This window comes from Mixophyes fleayi, chromosome 2 (assembly GCF_038048845.1).
Source record: "Mixophyes fleayi isolate aMixFle1 chromosome 2, aMixFle1.hap1, whole genome shotgun sequence".
In the NCBI taxonomy this organism is placed as follows: Eukaryota; Metazoa; Chordata; class Amphibia; order Anura; family Limnodynastidae; genus Mixophyes; species Mixophyes fleayi.
In genome coordinates this window covers 223,810,748-223,830,418 of record NC_134403.1, presented here as the reverse complement: position 1 = coordinate 223,830,418, position 19,671 = coordinate 223,810,748, and the positions used below count along the sequence as shown (strand labels likewise).

At 43.1% G+C, this 19,671-nt stretch overlaps 1 protein-coding gene across 1 annotated transcript in view; it reads right to left on the bottom strand.

Moving 5' to 3' along the window:
• LOC142138682 (large ribosomal subunit protein eL31-like) overlaps positions 1-19,671 on the bottom strand; it is a 43,776-nt gene that overhangs the window by 10,888 nt on the left and 13,217 nt on the right. The window contains exon 2 of the mRNA XM_075195529.1: positions 16,768-16,887. The gene's annotated coding sequence lies outside the window, so the exon portion shown is untranslated. The remainder of the gene's footprint in view (positions 1-16,767; positions 16,888-19,671) is intronic.

Here is a 19,671-nt window from a genome sequence, read left to right as displayed (position 1 = left end):
TCAATGCAAACATCACCTACTTTCATCCTTCACAGGCCAAGTATTTGCACATTTGGTGCATTGTGAGGTCTGTTGTACTGCTAGTGTACCCTTAGCATGTTTATGCTAAGTTGAAGTACAATCTTTGCAGCAGCATCTAATGGTGGGGGAAAATAGTAAAATCGTTTAAGTGGGGATGATGATGTGCAGTATTTGGTGCAGGTATTTTAATCACATTGTTCATTAACTGGCTACATTCTATATTTGTCTGAATGGGTAGCTTACATCAGCCATCTACAGTCTCTACTATCGGGGTCATATCTAGGCTGGGGCAGCAGAGGCAGTGCCCCAGGCCCCATGACCAAAAGGAGCCACCAATAGACAGAACTTTCAAATTCTAAACCACTCTTTATGCAAGTAGGCAAAATTCAACTACATATGTTATTTATGTTTGAAAGTTATCGAGTCTGCTACTTTTTCAAGAATTTATCTACTACCATTTTCTGGGTTTGGATATTTCTGGTTTCACAGGTTTGGATACCCTTGTTCAGTGGCTGTGGATATTACAAATTTATTGTTGCGTTTATATTGTAAAAATATCCAGTTATTATTGTTACGCTGTGTCGACAATATACTAACATTACAATAACTTTACAAACCTTTCACATTGTTGATATCTAAGTATCCAAATCATGATTGCCTGATAGTGGTAATACTCTTGCAGTTCATTCATAACATATATCATATGTAGTAGTTGCAGCACAGAAAATTTAACAAGATGGGACGCAGTTAAATAATTTACATTTATTGCATTTTTAAAGTAAAAAAATGGAGCAAATTTGCAGCTGGACAAACCATGCTCCAATGTAAGGGGGGCATTTATTTGTTTTCCAAGCAGGAGAAATACTGGCTACTTTTGCATGTAGCACACAAATACTTGACAAACTTTTCTTTCCAGAACCACATCTATATATATTAAAGGATGGCACTCATGGCACAACTATTAAAATATCATAAATTAAACAGTCCTTGGCATCCGCTGCACTGGTAGGAAATAATACAAGTGCTGGTAACGTTGACTCCGATTCAAGGGATCACCATGTAAGTTCCCAAAGAAAAGAAAAATTATATCAAGTCACTTTGTCACTTGACATTACTAGTTTTGGTGGTTTTCGTTTTATAGGTTTCACCTTCTGTATCTGCTCCTGCTGGAGTTATTGAGAACACATCTCTTCAAAGTGCAACAAACAATTATCCAAACACTGTCATGGACTCAGAGTTTAAATGTATTATCATGGCATCTGGCTCACACCAACATGCAGTCCGTTTCTGAGGAATGGAAAACAAAATGGACGATCCTTTTCAAGCAATTAATATTGTTTTAGAAATTAGCTGTGCTACTCATTGGAGCTGGATTGTGTTTTTTATCAATCTTGTTGGTTATTTCCTCAAAGAGAAGAAGTTGGATCCCAAAATATATGGAGCACTGGAGTGCGAGACTGGAAACATCATATAGAATGTATTCAATCCCATGAAAAATAACAGTGGCATGCAAATTTTTGTGTTGTTGGTGGACAGTGGCAGAAGCATTGTGTAAGAGATGAAGCATTACGTAAAGCATTGGCGTAAAGGATTAGCGCAATCAATAAATGTTTTACTAATGTTAGCCATGTGCAACCTCGCTTTCCATGGAACCAGTGAAAAACTTACAGAGCACAACAAGGGGAATTTTCTCTCCATGTGTCACGGTCCGGAGACTGGATAGGAGCCCAGTGGCAGGGAGGAAGGCTGGCTAACAGGAGATGAGATGGAAGAAAGGTCAAACAAGCCAGGTTCGGTACACAGAGAGGCGTAGAGGTCCAAAGGTTGAGGCAGAAGCGAAGTGGAGGGCAAGCCGAGTTCGGTACACGTGTAGTAGATGCTGGTAGACAGGAAGAGGAACAGCAACAGGAGCAGGAGCTAGATCACAGGCACAGAGCACAATAATCAGGCACTGGAGACAGGAACTGGCCAGGCTTTTATAGGAAGTCAGGGGGTGGAGCTAAGGCATGCTGAAAGATCAGGAGATCACTGGAACTGATCTAGAACACCGAATAAAGGCAAGGAATTGTCCAGCACAAGAATAGCTCAGTCAGTAGAGCAGCAGTCCACAGAGGCAGAAGCCCTGGGTTCAAATCCTGATACCGTGATAGCACATCTTTAAAAATATGACCATGTTCTGAAAGAGTTACTGCAGCTCCCAAATGGGTCTGTAAACTATTTAGCCCCGTAAAACAAAATTAATTGGTTTCCTTACTTGCGACACAAGTACTTAGTAAAATTAATGCTGAGTTACGAAATATTCCTTTCTGTCAGCTTTCAGGAACTATCTGCTGGTTTTGGCGCTACCCTATCTGGAGGCGCAGTGTCTAACGCATCTCTGGTTTTCACCAGGGACCCCCCCAAGGGAGTTTGGATTTAGCTGCAGGAGACATGCAGGTCGCGGTAATCCGGGGGGTGGGGGTAATCAGTCAGATAAGTAAATACAATCGGATGGTCAGGAGCGCCGAGGTCAAGCGGTGCGGTCAGCGCAGTACACAAGAAGGTTCCAAAAGAATAGACAGGCAGGCAGACATCAAGTACCGGAGCGAGATTGACGAGCCAAAGGAAGAATCCAAGAGAAACATCAGGAATAGCCGAGTTCAGAACCAGGAAGTCAGACTGAATATAAATTTAGCACATAAACGGCTCGAGCTAGGAGACCTAATACTCTGGCACCCTAATAGTGCCAGAGTCTTCCTTAAATTGGAGGCAGGGGAATTGGAAACGCGACGGTGACGTCAGCATCCACCGCCGGCTGTCAGAATAGCGCACGCGCAGTAGGGGCCGCGGGGCGGCTGGACTTCCTGCAGAGAGGGCATCCATCCCTGTGCGGATGAAGGAGCACAGGGATGGCGCCTGATACTTTCTTTTCAATAACCATGGACACAACACAAGTTGTTAGTAAAACTGAGCAATTGAGTGAAGTTTTATGCTACATTAAAATTATTAATGATAGTGGCAAGCCATCTGAAATGCAGATCTGCAAAGTATTTACATTATTTATGGAAATCAAAGATCATTCTGATAGTGGACTAGAAAAATAAATTGTTGAGTCAATCAAACAGAAAGGGATGAGTATAAAATTGTAGTGGTCAGTGGCACGACTGTGCTTCAGTGACTTGAATGGTATATACAGCGGTGTTTAAAAAAGGGGTTTGGTATGAAATGTCTACATTCATAATGTCATCATTCAAAATGTCTGCACCATAATGTAGACAGTGATAATGGCTACACTGTTATAATGTTGACCAACAAAATGTCTACATATATACATATTCAAAATGTTGACATATAAAATGTCTACACAGTGTCAGAATGTCTACAGGGCTGTAATGTCGACATTCCAAATGTTGACATAAATAGATATAAAAAAAACTTGCAATAAATGTAAAATAAAAACTGCGTGCCCCTCCAAAGAGCTTAACCAACCCTAGTGCTGACAGCTTAGTTTGGTACTATCAAAATCGGTGGGGAGGGAAAAGCATGGGGTCCACCCAAATTTACTATTACCAACATTAGGCTTTGGTAGCTTGGGACAGTGGAACTATAGCAGGGAAACCTGGGCTCCCCCTGCCATAATGCCAAACCAGCTTGAAGACTGTAGTGGAGGCTTTAGAAGTATCAGATTTAAAGGTATCTGGGTGTCACTGTCACACTCTCACCCTAAGGTTGCCTTACAATTCCCAGAGAGGTGACTTGCAGGTATTGCAGGTATTAGGTGACCCCGGCCTAATACCTTGCACACCAAGGTCCAGGTCAAGGAACTCCACTTCCACGTGGTAACTGCACTTCAGCTGAACCTGAGGCTTCAATGAATATGGTAAGGAATAAGAACCTAGTGCGTTAAGCTTCCCCCAAGTGCCATGGAAGGGATAGTGGAGGCGTGTACAGAACCCTTAGAGAGAGGTCCTCAACTCTTGCACAGTCACAGCCTCTGTTTTAAACAGAGAAGACAAGCAGACACCATAACCATCAGGAACTGAGCCGGAGACTCTTCTGCCGTCATCTGTGGAAAGTGAGGAACTGGAAAAAGTACTTGTGTCGTGAACTAACGCTCACACACCCCACGAAAGCACTGCAAAACCTGTGTTACTGCGGTAGCCACAGGCTTCCTGGTCTACCAAAATGTGGCCATTATTCTTGATGAGACTCTTCTTAACCAGCACATTTTGTACTTCCACCCCATGGTCATGATGGCCACCTCAACTGTAGTGTCACACTCTCACCCTAAGGTTGCCTTACAATTCCCAGAGAGGTGACTTGCAGGTATTGCAGGTATTAGGTGACCCCGGCCTAATACCTTGCACACCAAGGTCCAGGTCAAGGAACTCCACTTCCACGTGGTAACTGCACTTCAGCTGAACCTGAGGCTTCAATGAATATGGTAAGGAATAAGAACCTAGTGCGTTAGGCTTCCCCCAAGTGCCGTGGAAGGGATCGTGGAGGCGTGTACAGAACCCTTAGAGAGAGGTCCTCAACTCTTGCACAGTCACAGCCTCTGTTTTAAACAGAGAAGACAAGCAGACACCATAACCATCAGGAACTGAGCCGGAGACTCTTCTGCCGTCATCTGTGGAAAGTGAGGAACTGGAAAAAGTACTTGTGTCGTGAACTAACGCTCACACACCCCACGAAAGCACTGCAAAACCTGTGTTACTGCGGTAGCCACAGGCTTCCTGGTCTACCAAAATGTGGCCATTATTCTTGATGAGACTCTTCTTAACCAGCACATTTTGTACTTCCACCCCATGGTCATGATGGCCACCTCAACTGTAGTGTCACACTCTCACCCTAAGGTTGCCTTACAATTCCCAGAGAGGTGACTTGCAGGTATTGCAGGTATTAGGTGACCCCGGCCTAATACCTTGCACACCAAGGTCCAGGTCAAGGAACTCCACTTCCACGTGGTAACTGCACTTCAGCTGAACCTGAGGCTTCAATGAATATGGTAAGGAATAAGAACCTAGTGCGTTAGGCTTCCCCCAAGTGCCGTGGAAGGGATCGTGGAGGCGTGTACAGAACCCTTAGAGAGAGGTCCTCAACTCTTGCACAGTCACAGCCTCTGTTTTAAACAGAGAAGACAAGCAGACACCATAACCATCAGGAACTGAGCCGGAGACTCTTCTGCCGTCATCTGTGGAAAGTGAGGAACTGGAAAAAGTACTTGTGTCGTGAACTAACGCTCACACACCCCACGAAAGCACTTCAAAACCTGTGTTACTGCGGTAGCCACAGGCTTCCTGGTCTACCAAAATGTGGCCATTATTCTTGATGAGACTCTTCTTAACCAGCACATTTTGTACTTCCACCCCATGGTCATGATGGCCACCTCAACTGTAGGAACCCTTGTCCTGAACAGAATCCGGGTCCTGGTGATCGTGGCAAGATGTCTTGAGATGTATATCAGGTAAATCAACTGCCAACACAACCTCTGAAGATCTGCATGGAGATGATCCCTTTCACGGCAGGACTGCTGCTCAGAAGTACCCCCAATGGACCTAGGCTGTAATTGAACCCCCTCTGGCATTCCTGATCCCACCCTGTCCGTTGACATATGCCATGACCCTGGCATTGTCAGACTGAAAAAAGACTGGAACCCTTGAAGTATGGCCGAGCCCCCTGTTGTTGCAGTAACATGACCTTATGGTCCAACTTATATCTGTAGAACACTCTCAATGATCAGGTACCTGAAGTTGGATATCAAGCACCCTGTAGCGAAGGACCATTGCTCTCCTGTCCCATAGGCTGGCATCAGAGTCACCATGTACCATGTGCCCATGGCCAAGTCCTTGTCTGTTGTGAGATGGTCCCGTCTTGGGCACTCATTTAGAAAGGGCCTCATTTTTAAATAAGTGTGGAAATTGTAGCATCTGGACTACCTGGTTGAGAGTGGAAGTCGATCCTTTGCTAACGAGATCCTCCAAAATGAGTAATATTGTAACCCTCCGTAAAGGAGTATCACAAAGTAGGAGGCCATTTTCTAAGAAACCTCATGTCTGGAAGCATTAGAGGACAATAACAGTCAAAACTCAGCCTGCCCTGCCAGAACACACCCGAGCCTCTGGCCAAAGTCTATGGCCTTGGTATCCAGAACAAGTTCCAGAAGATCATTTGGAACCCACTAGACTGGAGGGAGATAGAACGATCACTCCTGTTGCCACATACCCTGATGTGCAGGTAGGATTCTGTTATAGAATGTAGGTTGAACCTGCTTTGAGAATGTCGTCCAGTGCGGACGAATTCCAGACCCCCGGGACGTATCGGATATCAACGGAAGAATGGACACCACAGTAGATCTTAACCTAAGGGTCGAGAAGAGATACCGAATGAGGGCTTGTAACGAGAGCATGGGAATGAATAGCCTAGATGGCTAGGGATGCTGAAGGAGGATGTAGTAGAACTCCTCTCCCTTGTCCCATGGGACCCCGGAGAATGAAAAAAACTCTGGGTGCCTCCTATGAGAAAGAGGATTAGCTGCCCCAGGGATGGCCCATTTGCTCAATTCAGTGTCCCATAGGAGGACCTAAATCAGATGATCCCGTGTCCCTCAACCATTTACAGACAAAGAAATGAGGTTGCGTATTGCGTATCCCCAAAACTCCCACAATGGTAAACCCTAAGGAGCAGTGCCTGGTAACTGCGCTGCATGCTGGTCTGCCCAAGCCTCCATTGCTCTAATTACCCTGCAATGGATCAGGGCCTGGATGAGGATATGTGGGGCCTTAGACATGTCTGCAGTAGGCACTGGATTCCGCGGTACAACACTTCAACGCGGCAGAGGATAAGGGTCATAGTGTTATGAGCCTTTTGCTTTTGCAATTTTCCAATCAATTATATTTATAATTAGGTAAGGTCCCAAGCTGGTGGCCTGCCACAACCAGATCCACAATGCCTAAGTACCTGAAGGTTTCTTCTCAACCCCCCTGTGAGAAGAGGCAGAATCCTCCATACCTCCTCTGATTGAGGAGACCGAGGACCCTTTGTCGATGACAGTTTTCAAGTGCGGGCCTAAGTGGGCCCTGGACACTTACATTCATGGATACAGTATGGGTTAGACCAAGAACCAGGTCAACTGGCTCAAAGCCTCCCCTATCCATGGAACGATCAGGTTCTCCTGGGAGGATCCCTACTGCTATGTGTCCAAGCAGGCCCAGGCCCGTATCTAATTTTGGGTTGGTACTTGTCCACCTTGGAACAGTAATGGAAAAGGGCAGCTGTACTAGCTTATATCTCCGCCGGGCTGGCAACTGGTTGAACGCATGTCGCTACTGACAGAGTCCGCTCAGGTGCTCACAGTCATATAGATATATACATATACACATATGTGTACACATATAAAGACATCTGGGGTGGCATGCTACCCTGTTCGTACTCACCATGGGTAAGCCCCCCAGTCTGCACGGCCGGCCCCGGGTCTTTAGTCCAATTAGGGAGATTAATATTTACATTAAAATCAGTAAATCCTTTTACCCAGGCGCTTCTTTTGCAGCCATTATTCCTGTAACCAGGTAACTGCTGTCCGACTAGTTCCTCGTGTTTTAAATACCTTAGCAGGCAACACAGTCATAACAGGTGCAGAATGGGTTAACGTAGAGGATATCTGTTTTCCTTAGGTTTCTGCCTAAACAGTATCTCAATCTGAATGGATAGAAATATGTGGGACCTGCTTCTTTTCCAAGTTAACTCTAAGTAGGACCCACAGTGTATATAAATTATGTAAAACAATATGACACTTTAAAAACAGAGCATCTCATATAGTGCATAACTATTAGTATAATAGTGACTGTACATATATCATTTGTAAAAAAGATATCTTTTTCCCAAAAAACTATACATGAAGTACTTAGCTCTTGGTGACCGTCAGCAACATAGAGGAAAGGAGCCTGTAGCCATGTCTGTAATTCCCGCTTCAGGAATACACCATTGCATCATAGAAAATGGGGGAGGGGAACCCCTATTTGGGTTTTTCCACCTTGGTTTTTTCCTTCTACAGCTGTATCTGTGGTGCTTATATAGTCGGCCTGCATCAGCCTCTTTGTACAATATCTCCACTGTGGCCCTAATCGTGATCCCCAGTCCCCTCTCCACATCTGGGGGAGAATGGTATGATCCGAATTGGATTGGCCGCCCACATTTGCAGTGCCCGGCACTCTCTGCCTAATGGCAGCGCCGGACATCTAGCACGGTTCTGACTGCAAATGATCTATTAGAAAACCGCTGTCACTGCTTGTAACTGCAATAGCAGTTTCAGTATGGCGCGTCCTGTGTGCCTCCCATGGAGGCTAGGACCCAGGAATGTAATATTTTCCACTACTGATCCAGCATATGTATGTGCTGAATAAAAGAATAAAATCAAATAGAATAAAATAAAATAATAATATTAGCAAAAAGATAGCAGTAAGCCCAACTCCTTGGGCACTTAAACTACACTGAGGAGCTACAAATGGTTGCAGAGGGGAGGGGTCTGCCAGCAAGTTACAATTAACAAGTTAACTAGTTAGGTGCCAACTCCATGCTCCCCTCATACAACCCCATGGTAGCAGTGTCCCCCAGATTGGATGAAAGGGAAATAGTAGTATTCACTTCTGGTAGAATAAACCAGCAACATAACTTAACTATAATCCTAGCAATGCCTACCATATTATACCATCAGGGAGATCATCCACAATAAATCAACTTCCAGCAACTTAACATATATCAGAGTCCAGTACCTCTTCATTTAAATGTGGAGACCCATCATATAGCACACTTTGTTGCCTATATACACACCAGCAAAAATCCCCCCATACATAACTGTCTCCGCTGCCCTAACATGTATCAGACTACATTGCCCCAACATACAAGCAAACAGATATACTTCAGTAAGCACATGTGTATACACCTAAAAACTCTCTTTCAAAGTCATTAGAGAAGGATTTGTGGAGGACATAATAAATCCCCCTCCACCCCTTTCCCATCTACTGTTCCACAAACTTGATATAATCTTTTTTAAGACTTATAGCAAATCCACCATGATTTCAGGGATCCTTTTCTTTGGTTGGTGTTGCTCCGGATAAGCGCCTGTACACATTTTTAAGCGCTGTAGGTCAAATCTTAACTTTTTAAGCTGATACATCAAACATGACTGACTTCGACAAATATTTGGTATGCTATAATTATGCTGGCCAGGACAGATCTCACAAAATTTGATGACCATCTAGAGTACTACAGATCATGGAAGTCTATCTTTAGGAACTCCGGCCTGATTCATTAACGAAAGTTAAGCAAAATGTTGAGTAGGTTTTCTTACTCAAGTTTACTGGACAAAACCATGTTGCAATGCAATTAGTTTATTATTTTGCACATAAGGAAAATACTATTGTTTTTTCATGTAGCACAAATACTTGGTAGCTTATTTGTACTCTGAAATTAAAAGTTGATCTAGGACATGCCCTACCCCATATATAAATCTGCCATCACATTTTAAATTTACCTCCCACTCCAATGCAACCTGGTTTTGCCTTACTTACTTACTTCTGCTTAACTTACCTTAATGAATCAGGCTCTCCATCATCAAGTTTATGCAACACACATGGAATGTTAAAATTACAGCAGTTTCGGGAGTGCAATAATCTTGCAATTTTTAATGACACTAGCTGGGCGGATCAGGGTGTTTCATACTGAGTGCACACTAGGGCAATAACGCACCTAATTATGCACCCATAAGCAAAAATAAGATTTTGTTTTATTGATTATTTAAATCAGATTCCAGAGGTGAAGTAGGCACGATTAGTGGTACATTCACGGTTTTTGAAGACCTATTTTTTGAAGACCTGACTGTACTTTCCTCACTGCAAAAAAATTGCTTTTTGTGTGTCATTGAAGGAGGCATAATCTATTTCTAGGCACAATGTAACCAAACAATTAAATATACTAAAGTTGCAGATGTAATAAAGACAGATCCTGTGTCCCTTCATCGTGAATTTAAGGCTACACAGAACAATATTAAGCGTATCATTCTGTAAAGACTATAGTCATCATCATCACCATCAATATGATATCTCATCCTGATAGACCTGTTTAAAATTGGAGGAAAAAAAACAATTAAACTAGTGCTAGTGCTGTTAGCCTAGGCAAATTCAGGGGACCAAAAGCATGATAATAATGCCATTATCAGCACTAGTCTATGTCAGCCAGGGCTTATCGCACTATAGCAGGCAAATTCGCAGAGTAGGATCACCCTCCAATAGTGACAACCAGTCCTAGACCAGTCAGCAGCTAAGTCCAACTCTACATCAGCCCTTCAAATCTCTGCTCTTTTCATTGTCATCAACTATCATCATCATCATACACCTGCTACGATTCCATTGGCCTCCAGAAGCTCCTTTCCACCCAGTAATTAATCAATCTATGTAATGAACTTACCTTCCATGTTCCCACGCTGGCTTCTCTATGCCGCTCGTGGCACTTCCGGGTAGCGGGGCTCAGATCGCGCTGATTGGACACTCACCTGTCACTAGCTCCAGCGGTGGTCTTGCAGTGTTGTGATTGGCTCTCTGATGCGATCACATGATCGGCTCTTTGATACGATCACATGATCAGGTCTCTGGGACGCTAGGTTCAAACCTCCTCCTATTAAACCTGCACTGACACTTGCACTTTATATAGTGTCAGTGCAACTAGTTTGCTGTGCCTCTGACTCCCTGTTGTTCTCAGTTGTAACCTTAACTTTGGATCTCCCTGTATACCATTATTGCCTGTCTGACCAAGTCTGTGGAACATTCTAGTGTACTTCATTGCCTGAACCGTGTGCCAGTATCGCCTGTCTGACCAAGTCTGTGAAACATCTTAGTGTACTTCATTGCCTGAACCGTGTACCAGTATCGACTGTCTGAGCAAGTCTGTGGAACCTCCCAGTGTCCTTCTCCTCCTGAAATCCCTGTACCAGTTCCCGGCGTGTCTGACTACTCTCTGCCTGATATTTGTGTATTAGTTCCAAGCGTATCGGACTACCAGGGCCGGACTGGCCATCTGGCACTTCTGGCAAATGCCAGAAGGGCCGATGGCTAGATGGGCCGAACCGCATGCCTGCCCGAGCAGCAGCACCTCCCTGCTCGCTGCTCGGCAGACAGAGACTCAGTGACGTGCCGCCTATGCAAGTAATCACATCGGACGGCACCACGTGACAGGTGCCGTCCCATGTGATTACTTGCATAGGCGGCTTGTCACTAACTCTGTGTTCGCTGAGCAGCGCACAGGGAGATGGTGCTGCTTGGGCAGGCATGTGGATGGCTGGATCGTATGTAAGAAGGTAAGTGTGTGTCACTGTGTGTGTGTATGTGTGTACATGTTGCTATAGTGTGTGTGAGGCCCCATGTTGCTGTAGTGTGTGTGGCTCAATGTTGCTATAGTGTGTGTGTGTGGCCCCATGTTGCTAAAATGTGTGTGTGTGTGTGTGTGTGGCCCCATGTTGGTATAGTGCGTGTGTGTGGCCCCATGTTCATATACTGTGCGTGTGTGTGTGGCCCCATGTTCATATAGTGTGCACGTTTGTGTTTGGCTATGTTCATATAGTGTATGTGTGTGTCCACAGTATTTTAAATATAGTGTGCTTGTGCGTGCACGCACGCAGTGTTTTAATATAGTGTGCGTGCGTGCAGTATTTTAATATAATATGTGAGGGAAGGGAGGATCCTAATATAGTAGGAGGTAGGCTATTTATTGGTGGAGTGTAGGTGGGGGCTAATTATTTAAGGTGAGGTGAAGGAACTAATTTAATGCCTGGTTAGTGTAGGGCTATCAATTGAATATGGGGCTGATTTTGGGGAGGAGGGCTATTTATTAAATGTGAATATGATATTATTTATTACCGGGGATGGTTGTGGAAAATGGCTATATTTATTAAACTTTAATGCTATTTAATTTATTGCTGGGACTGTTTGGAGGGAGGGAAATATGATTTGAGTAAATGGGTATACTGTTAATTTAATGTTGGGGCTGGTTGGAGGGAAATAGGTCTACTTATTAAATGTGAATATTATTATTGTAGGGACTGGAGGGAGGCCTAATTATAAAATGTGAGTGCTATTGTTTTAACACTGGGGCTGGTTGTATTTTCTAAATCTCATGTACCCTTTTTTTCAAAATAGGGCATCCAATATTTCAGGATCAAGACAAGAAGGAACTCAGCTAAAGAAACCAGCTGCTACAAGTGGTGAAAGTGACCAAGACAGGTAGGAGAGAGCAGGACAGTCTGCCAACTGTCCTGAATCTGGTGGGGCAGTCCTGAATTTAGGTGACTGTGTCACTTAGTCAGGCTTTGGTCCGACTGCAAGGAAAGTTGGGAGGTATGCCCCGCTTCACAGCGTACTACTTGTGAAGGCAGAGCTGTGTGCTTCTAACAGTAGTGCCAGTTTATTTGTCTTAAATAATAACCATGTTAAATAATAGGGGCCCTGCTGTCTTAAATACCCTGGGTCCCCTGAGCCTGAATCCACCTGTGGTTAGGGGAAGGGAGCTGATAGCTGCTCCCAGTTCCCGGACAGTACACATACTGCAGAGCAAGCCGAGGAGCTCTAAGTATTACAAGATTTGGTAATTTTGTGAGACAAAGAGCTTCCCTGCTCACTCTACAGGAAGTTCCCACCCTGATGGATGTCAGCAGCACCAGAAGCATAGATAAGTACAGTGGGCTGGGGTGTCATAATGTGCCTGGGGGGGATGGCGTGATGGCTGGGAGGGCGTGATAAATGTAATGTTTTATTATAATGTATGTATCAATGCCTCATGTTGGCCACACCCACAACACAATGTGGCCACGCCCTTTTCGGCGCTGCCGCTGCGCGGCGGCACTTAGTTTCTTTCCTGCTGGAACTGAGGTGGGCCTGTGTACTTTAAATGCCAGGGCTAATGTTTAATCCCAGTCCGGCCCTGTTGACTACTCTTTGCCTGATATCTGTGTACCAGTGAAGGCCGTGACCTGTGGGTTCTCGGCAGCTAAGCCCATCCCGCCTTACGGCGGTTCTTGGTGAACACCGGGGAGTACGTTAGACTCCGCACCTCTGGCCTGCCAGCGCTAATCAGGATTGATACATGTACCCTGAGACAAAGAGCTTCCCTGCTCACTCTACAGGAAGTTCCCACCCTGATGGATGTCAGCAGCACCAGAAGCATAGATAAGTACAGTGGGCTGGGGTGTCATAATGTGCCTGGGGGGGATGGCGTGATGGCTGGGAGGGCGTGATAAATGTAATGTTTTATTATAATGTATGTATCAATGCCTCATGTTGGCCACACCCACAACACAATGTGGTCACGCCCTTTTCGGCGCTGCCGCTGCCGCTGGTCACACCATAATAGACTCTATTCCCTAGCCTTCACCCCATCTCCCTTTATACCACTCTGGCATAATCTGGGTTTTAGCTCAGATTTCATTACTAATACATTCCCACTAGGAATTGTAGTTCTTAATGACCTAACCAAGGTGGGGATATTTCCTACATTTGCATATCATCAAAAGATCGATAATTTTCCCTCTCTAGCTTTTCACCAGTACTTACAAATTAAACATTTTTTTCTTCTTCTGATGCCAAAATGTCTGCAAAGTCACTAACCTTTTTCTTTTTGCAACCACTCATCAAAAGGCCTCATATCCTTTCTTTATCATTCTATTTTAACATCCAACATAAATCCAAAAACTAATGTAAGGGCTTAAATGATGTCCTGGATGCAGAGGATTCATCAGACATATAGGCAGGCGTTGCAATATCCCATACTTTCCAACCTTTGGCAAGCTAATTCCGGTAGAATCCAGGCAGGGGAGCATGGTTGGAGGGCGGGAGGGGTGGGGCGCTGTAATTTGCGTCTTTTGGCTCCGCCCCACGACAAAATGCCGTTTTTACGCAGGGGGCGGGGCCAAAATAACGCGATTCACCGAGAATCGCGTCATTTTGGGGAGCATGTTGCCATATGCGGGATATTTGCCTGCTCTCCCAGGAGACCTACCCGAATTTCGGGATTCTCCCGGACATTCCAGGAGAGCTGCCAAGTATGCAATATCCTCTATTAGAGTTTTTGTAAAAGAAAATGCATATAAAGTTTGGCCTCCATTTAATAACACAGCACCTACACTCTTTTAGCACTAGGCCATTCTGTGTGGCAGCACACGTCTTTATAATAGAGCTTATAGTCTTTTAATTTTGCAGCATTGTCCGAGAGGGAATCTCCAGAATAGTGACCCAAACTCCAAATTGCATGTAAATTGGCAATATTCGGCATGGTTTCAAATGACAAAAAAATAATGCCACTATTATAAAATTATCTTGTAGTTTAACCAAAACTTAAAAAATTCTTCTAATGCAGTAGTGTATTAATCTTTAGTAAAATGGAAGTTAAACTGAAAATATTATACTTTCCGAACTGACCCATTTCACAAGCATAAATCATTTAGTAAAACAACTTTACTTTGAATTACTTAATTCAATAATTAAATATAGGTTAATTAAATTGGGAAATAAATGAAAAACTGGAGCAGAACAATCAAATGATCATGGGTCAAGTTGGAAAGTATGTAGTAAAAGGAATTTATTTTTGGCTTATAGACTATGCATCCTAAAAGGCATATTGTAATGATATGTTTAAAACAAAATCAGAAGCATATCTAAGGAGCGTGGTACATGTCAATGTAAGATACATTCAATTCTAAAAACTGACGCATTTTGGTACGCTGAACAAAAAGTGCATATTATTACAGACCACATATCGACTTACTACAAACATTAAACTAGGTCCAGTATGTTAAAGGGGATTTTTCCACCTGAAAAAAAAAAATTATTCAGAAATATTGGCCAAGAGACACTATGCACAAAGGGTGGCCAACTTAATGACATTGATCAACTTTTTGTTAACTAGCTGTACAGTGATCTACAACCAATGGGGCAGGGATTCATGTGTATGACTCCATACAACAGCAGCTGAGCTTGCATGAGATGGCTGCCTCACCTTCTGCAAAAATGTAAAGTGCTTTGAGGCCTATTGGGAAAAAGACGCTATATAATTAAATAAATAATTATTAAATATTATAATTCATGGAAATGCCTGTTGTAGCCTGATATTATGTTTTGCATCAATTTCATATATCTACCGATGTCAAGCTGTGCATAGACTTTCTACTGATGACTGAGCTCAGACATCAGATATTTTAAGTCACGCAGTTCGTACTGATGTAGACACAAAAAACAGCTATTTCAGTTTCTATTTAATAGAATTCAGAGCTAATCATTTGAAAAAAAATTTGGATTCTCCTGGTAACTGTATAATTAATTTATTCAATAGAACCTTGAAGTCAATTACAAAGTCTAAATCTAGCATCTACACTTTGAGGTAGATTTATCAAACTTTCTAAAAAGAAAAAGTGGAGGTACTACCCAAAGCAACCAATCATATTCTAACTATCATTTATCTAGTACATTCTAGGAAATGATACAGCACGGTGGTTTAGTGGTTACCACTTCTGCTTTACAGCACTAGGGTCATGAGTTTGATTCCCGACCATGGCCTTATCTGTTTGGAGTTTGTATGTTCTCCCCATGTTTGCGTGGGTTTCCTCTGGGTGCTCTGGTTTCCTCCCACACTCCAAAAACATACTGGTAGGTTAATTGGCTGCTATCAAATGGATCCTAGCCTCTCTCTGTCTGTGTGTGTGTGTGTGTTAGAGAATTTAGACTGTAAGCTCCAACAGGGCAGGGACTGATGTGAGTGAGTTCTCTGTACAGCACTGAGGAATTAGTGGCACTATATAAATAGCAATGATGATAACTAGAATGCAATTAGTTGCTATGGGCAACACCTTCACTTTTTTATTTTTAGAAGGTTTGATAAATCTACACCTTTGTCTTCCAACTGCTTATATACCATATCTCTGGTGACCTGAAACTCATTAATGTCAGGTAATAGATCCCTAAATCTTTGTTAATAGTTACCTATGTTTAGCCCTCGGACATCAGCGTGCAGCAAAATATCTTAGTGTTCCACTTCTTGTCTTTCAGTTGCAACCAGAAAATATGTTGTGGAAACTTATGACATGAATTTAACTGAACATTCTATAAGCCCAATTTCTGTCAAATGATTAATATTCAGCATTTTACCACGCAAAGCCTGTTGATGAATTAGGCAAAAACAATTCAAAAAGTAGGGAAATGTATCATCACTATTGCAGAGCAATGAAACCATTGGCCCAGCCAGTTACGCAGGTGCTCCATCAATGTTGCGAAAACAGGTTTATAAATCTGCAACTAACTGTCATTTATAATTAAAGTCCTTGACTGCCTGAAATATGTACTTCCCTGAGAGCAATATCAGATTTGTTCTTAAAATCCTGAAATAATATTTTGCTGCCTCTTAAAATGCATCTATTACCATTTCTACATGTTGAAAAAAAAATTGTGCTTTGCAAGCTTGCGGATTACCAGGTATTACGTAATTATAGCAGCATTTCATTTAGAGTTGTAAATTTTAACTGTTGGGCAGTAGGTTCGGATTTCAATTCTTTAACCTTCTACTTTCGGAGTTCGCTTTTAACCGGAAAATGACTGTGGTTCTTTCTATTTAGACTGTAAAAATGCCTCTCCAGATTCCTTTTCTTTGCTCTTTGCACTATTCTTGAATGGCAGATTAGGCAGATACATTTTGTAAATGAACACAGTTAAAAAATAACATCCTCTCACTCACTGTGAAGATGCTATATTTGTTGTTTCTTGGGAGCTTGGTGCAGTACCCATTTGATATGTACCACTTCCATGGGAGAAGAGACGCAATGTGTCCAGACAAAATAGATGTTCTCCACCAGCACTAAAATAAAAATATACCATATTTATTATCACGTGCAATTAAGCAGATATAAACAGACAAACCCAATGCCAGAAATAGAGGCAGATTTTGAAAAAAAAACGTCAGCCTGGAAGATGGAGGTCTGAGGGATCACACCACCCTGTGACAGACATATTCAGCCCAATACCTCTGTATACTATAGCCCAGGGAATAAACAGCTTCTAAGTGCACCAGTGCACAGGGCATGACAATCCTCCGCTGGCTAAAACAAGTATTTGAAGGAGGCTGCACAGTGGCTAAGTGGTTAGCACTTCTGCCTCACAGCACTGGGGTCATGAGTTCAAATCCCAACCATGGCCTTATCTGTGTGGAGTTTGTATGTTCTCCCCGTGTTTGCGTGGGTTTCCTCTGAGTGCTCTGGTTTCCTCCCACACTCCAAAAACATACTAGTAGGTTAATTGACTGCTATCAAAAAATAGACCTTAGTCTCTCTGTCTGTGTGTGTATGTTAAGGAATTTAGACTGTAAGCTCCAATGGGGCAGGGAATGATGTGAATGAGTTCTCTGTACAGCGCTGCGGAATCAGTGGCGCTATATAAATAAATGATGATGATGAGGCTATGAAACTGAAAAAAAACCCACTAATAAAAGAATGCACACTGCTAGCACATAGTAAATAAAATAAGATAACATATACAGCTTACACATATTATATAAAACACCTACCTAACACATATTTTGTCAAATTCACAGCTAGCACATATTTCATAAAATATGAAATAACATAATTAGCCTATACTGCTAAATTTCATAAAATTTGGATCCCAAAGTACCAGTTCAATGGCACTTTAATTACTGGGATTAATTAATTCCATGTCCTCAGACTCCATATTTATGTTTTACAGATACTTTCTATTACCCCCTTTATTTTTACCCCCACCCCCTTGCCCATATATAACTAATACCCCATTCATACTGCACCAAAATCCCGGGTTTTTGCCGGGGCGAGCTCAAACTACCCGGGTCTTGGTGCAGTATGAATGGTACAAGTCCAAAATCCCGGGTCTAAAAACCCGGGTCTTCAACCCAGGATTTATCGAGGGGTAATTCCCGGGTCGGACCCGGGTTGCCTGCACTATGAATAGTGCAACCCGGGTTTTTCAACCCGGGTTGCACATAAAACATGCTGATTGGCTGTCTGCCTGTCTCTGGAGGATGATGTCATCGTTGGAAGCCCGTGGAAGATTGTAGAAGCTTTTTAGGAGTGATGGTGGATGGTGTACTTAACATCAAGCTGAAGCAGAAACGTTTTTTTAGGGAGAAAATTGCTTTTATTAGTTCACAAAAACAGTGTTTATTTACAGCAATAATGACACACTGGATGGAGGAAGAGGTGCGTGAGCTGCTGAATGTCAGAGGGGAGGAAGAAATTAGAAGGCAAGTGACTGGGACTGTGAAGGATGCCACAGTGTACTACAACATCGCCAAAATACTCACACAACGTGGCATAAAGAGGACACAGCAACAAGTCCTGAACAAATTAAAGTCCCTGAAGAAGCAGTACACAGGCGCAAAAGTGGCGCTGAAAGAATGGACTGGCCCTTTTATGACCAGTGCAATATGGTCTTTGGACATTCTCCTCTGACAAATCCAATTGCACTGTCATCTTCTAGCAATGTGGATGCGGCTATACCAACACCACCAGAGAGCACACAGACAAGCGAGACCGCAACGATAATAATAGAAAATTCTATTGAAGACACCCCAGAACTGGAGTGCTCTGCCACAACAGATGACACCAACATTTCTTGGGAGGAATTGAATGAATCACAGCCATTCCCTGCTGCGCAAATCGTTACAGAGACTTCGCAAGAAACGCAGCCAGAACCAGTGCCGGTGTCAAAGTCTACGCTAGGTCCTAGTTTACGCTCCAACAGTAAGTATCTTTAATAATCTCACATAATAACCAACTATATACACATACATATATATCTACATAATTGAAGAAAAAAAAAGAACTGTGTAAACAAAAGTGCCAAAAACAGTGACTATATCAACCGAAATGCATGCCAAATACCAATAAATATATCTACATAACTTTAAAAAAAAAAAAAAAAAATGTTTGAACATAACTGGCAAAAAAATAGAAGTATATCAACCGAAATGCAAACCAAATACCAATATACCGTATATACTCGTGTATAAGCCGAGTTTTTCAGCATACTTTTGTATGCTGAAAAAGGGCACTCGGCTTATACACGGGTGAACTTACCTGGTGTCCGGTCCCTGGCTGTCAACTTCTGCATATGCGTTCCAACAACAGGAAGTTCGGCATTTGGAACGCAAACTTGCGTTCCAAATGCCGAACTTCCTGTTGTTGGAACGCATATGCGTTCCACTGCCGGGTAGGTAACAAAAAATCTCACCCTATGTCCGCTTCCACCTGTAGTCAGGAATAACGGCATAGCGGCATCTTTTGGACACTGCCTTCTCCATTCATCTGTCTTGATCTCAGCAGCGGCAGCTCACTATACTGATGTTCCCTCCCGGCGGCTGACAGGTAAGCAGATAATGCAGTTCGGCTGCGCTGATTGTGTTAAAACAATCAGAGCGGCCGGACAGGATTCTCTGCCTGTCTGTCAGCCGTGGGGAACATCAGTATAGTGAGCTGCCGCTGCTGAGATCAAGACAGATGAATGGAGAAGGCAGTGTCCAAAAGATGCGGCTATGCCGTTATTCCTGACTACAGGTGGAAGCGGACATAGGTTTGGAGACACTAGATATTGCTATCATAGAACAACTGTA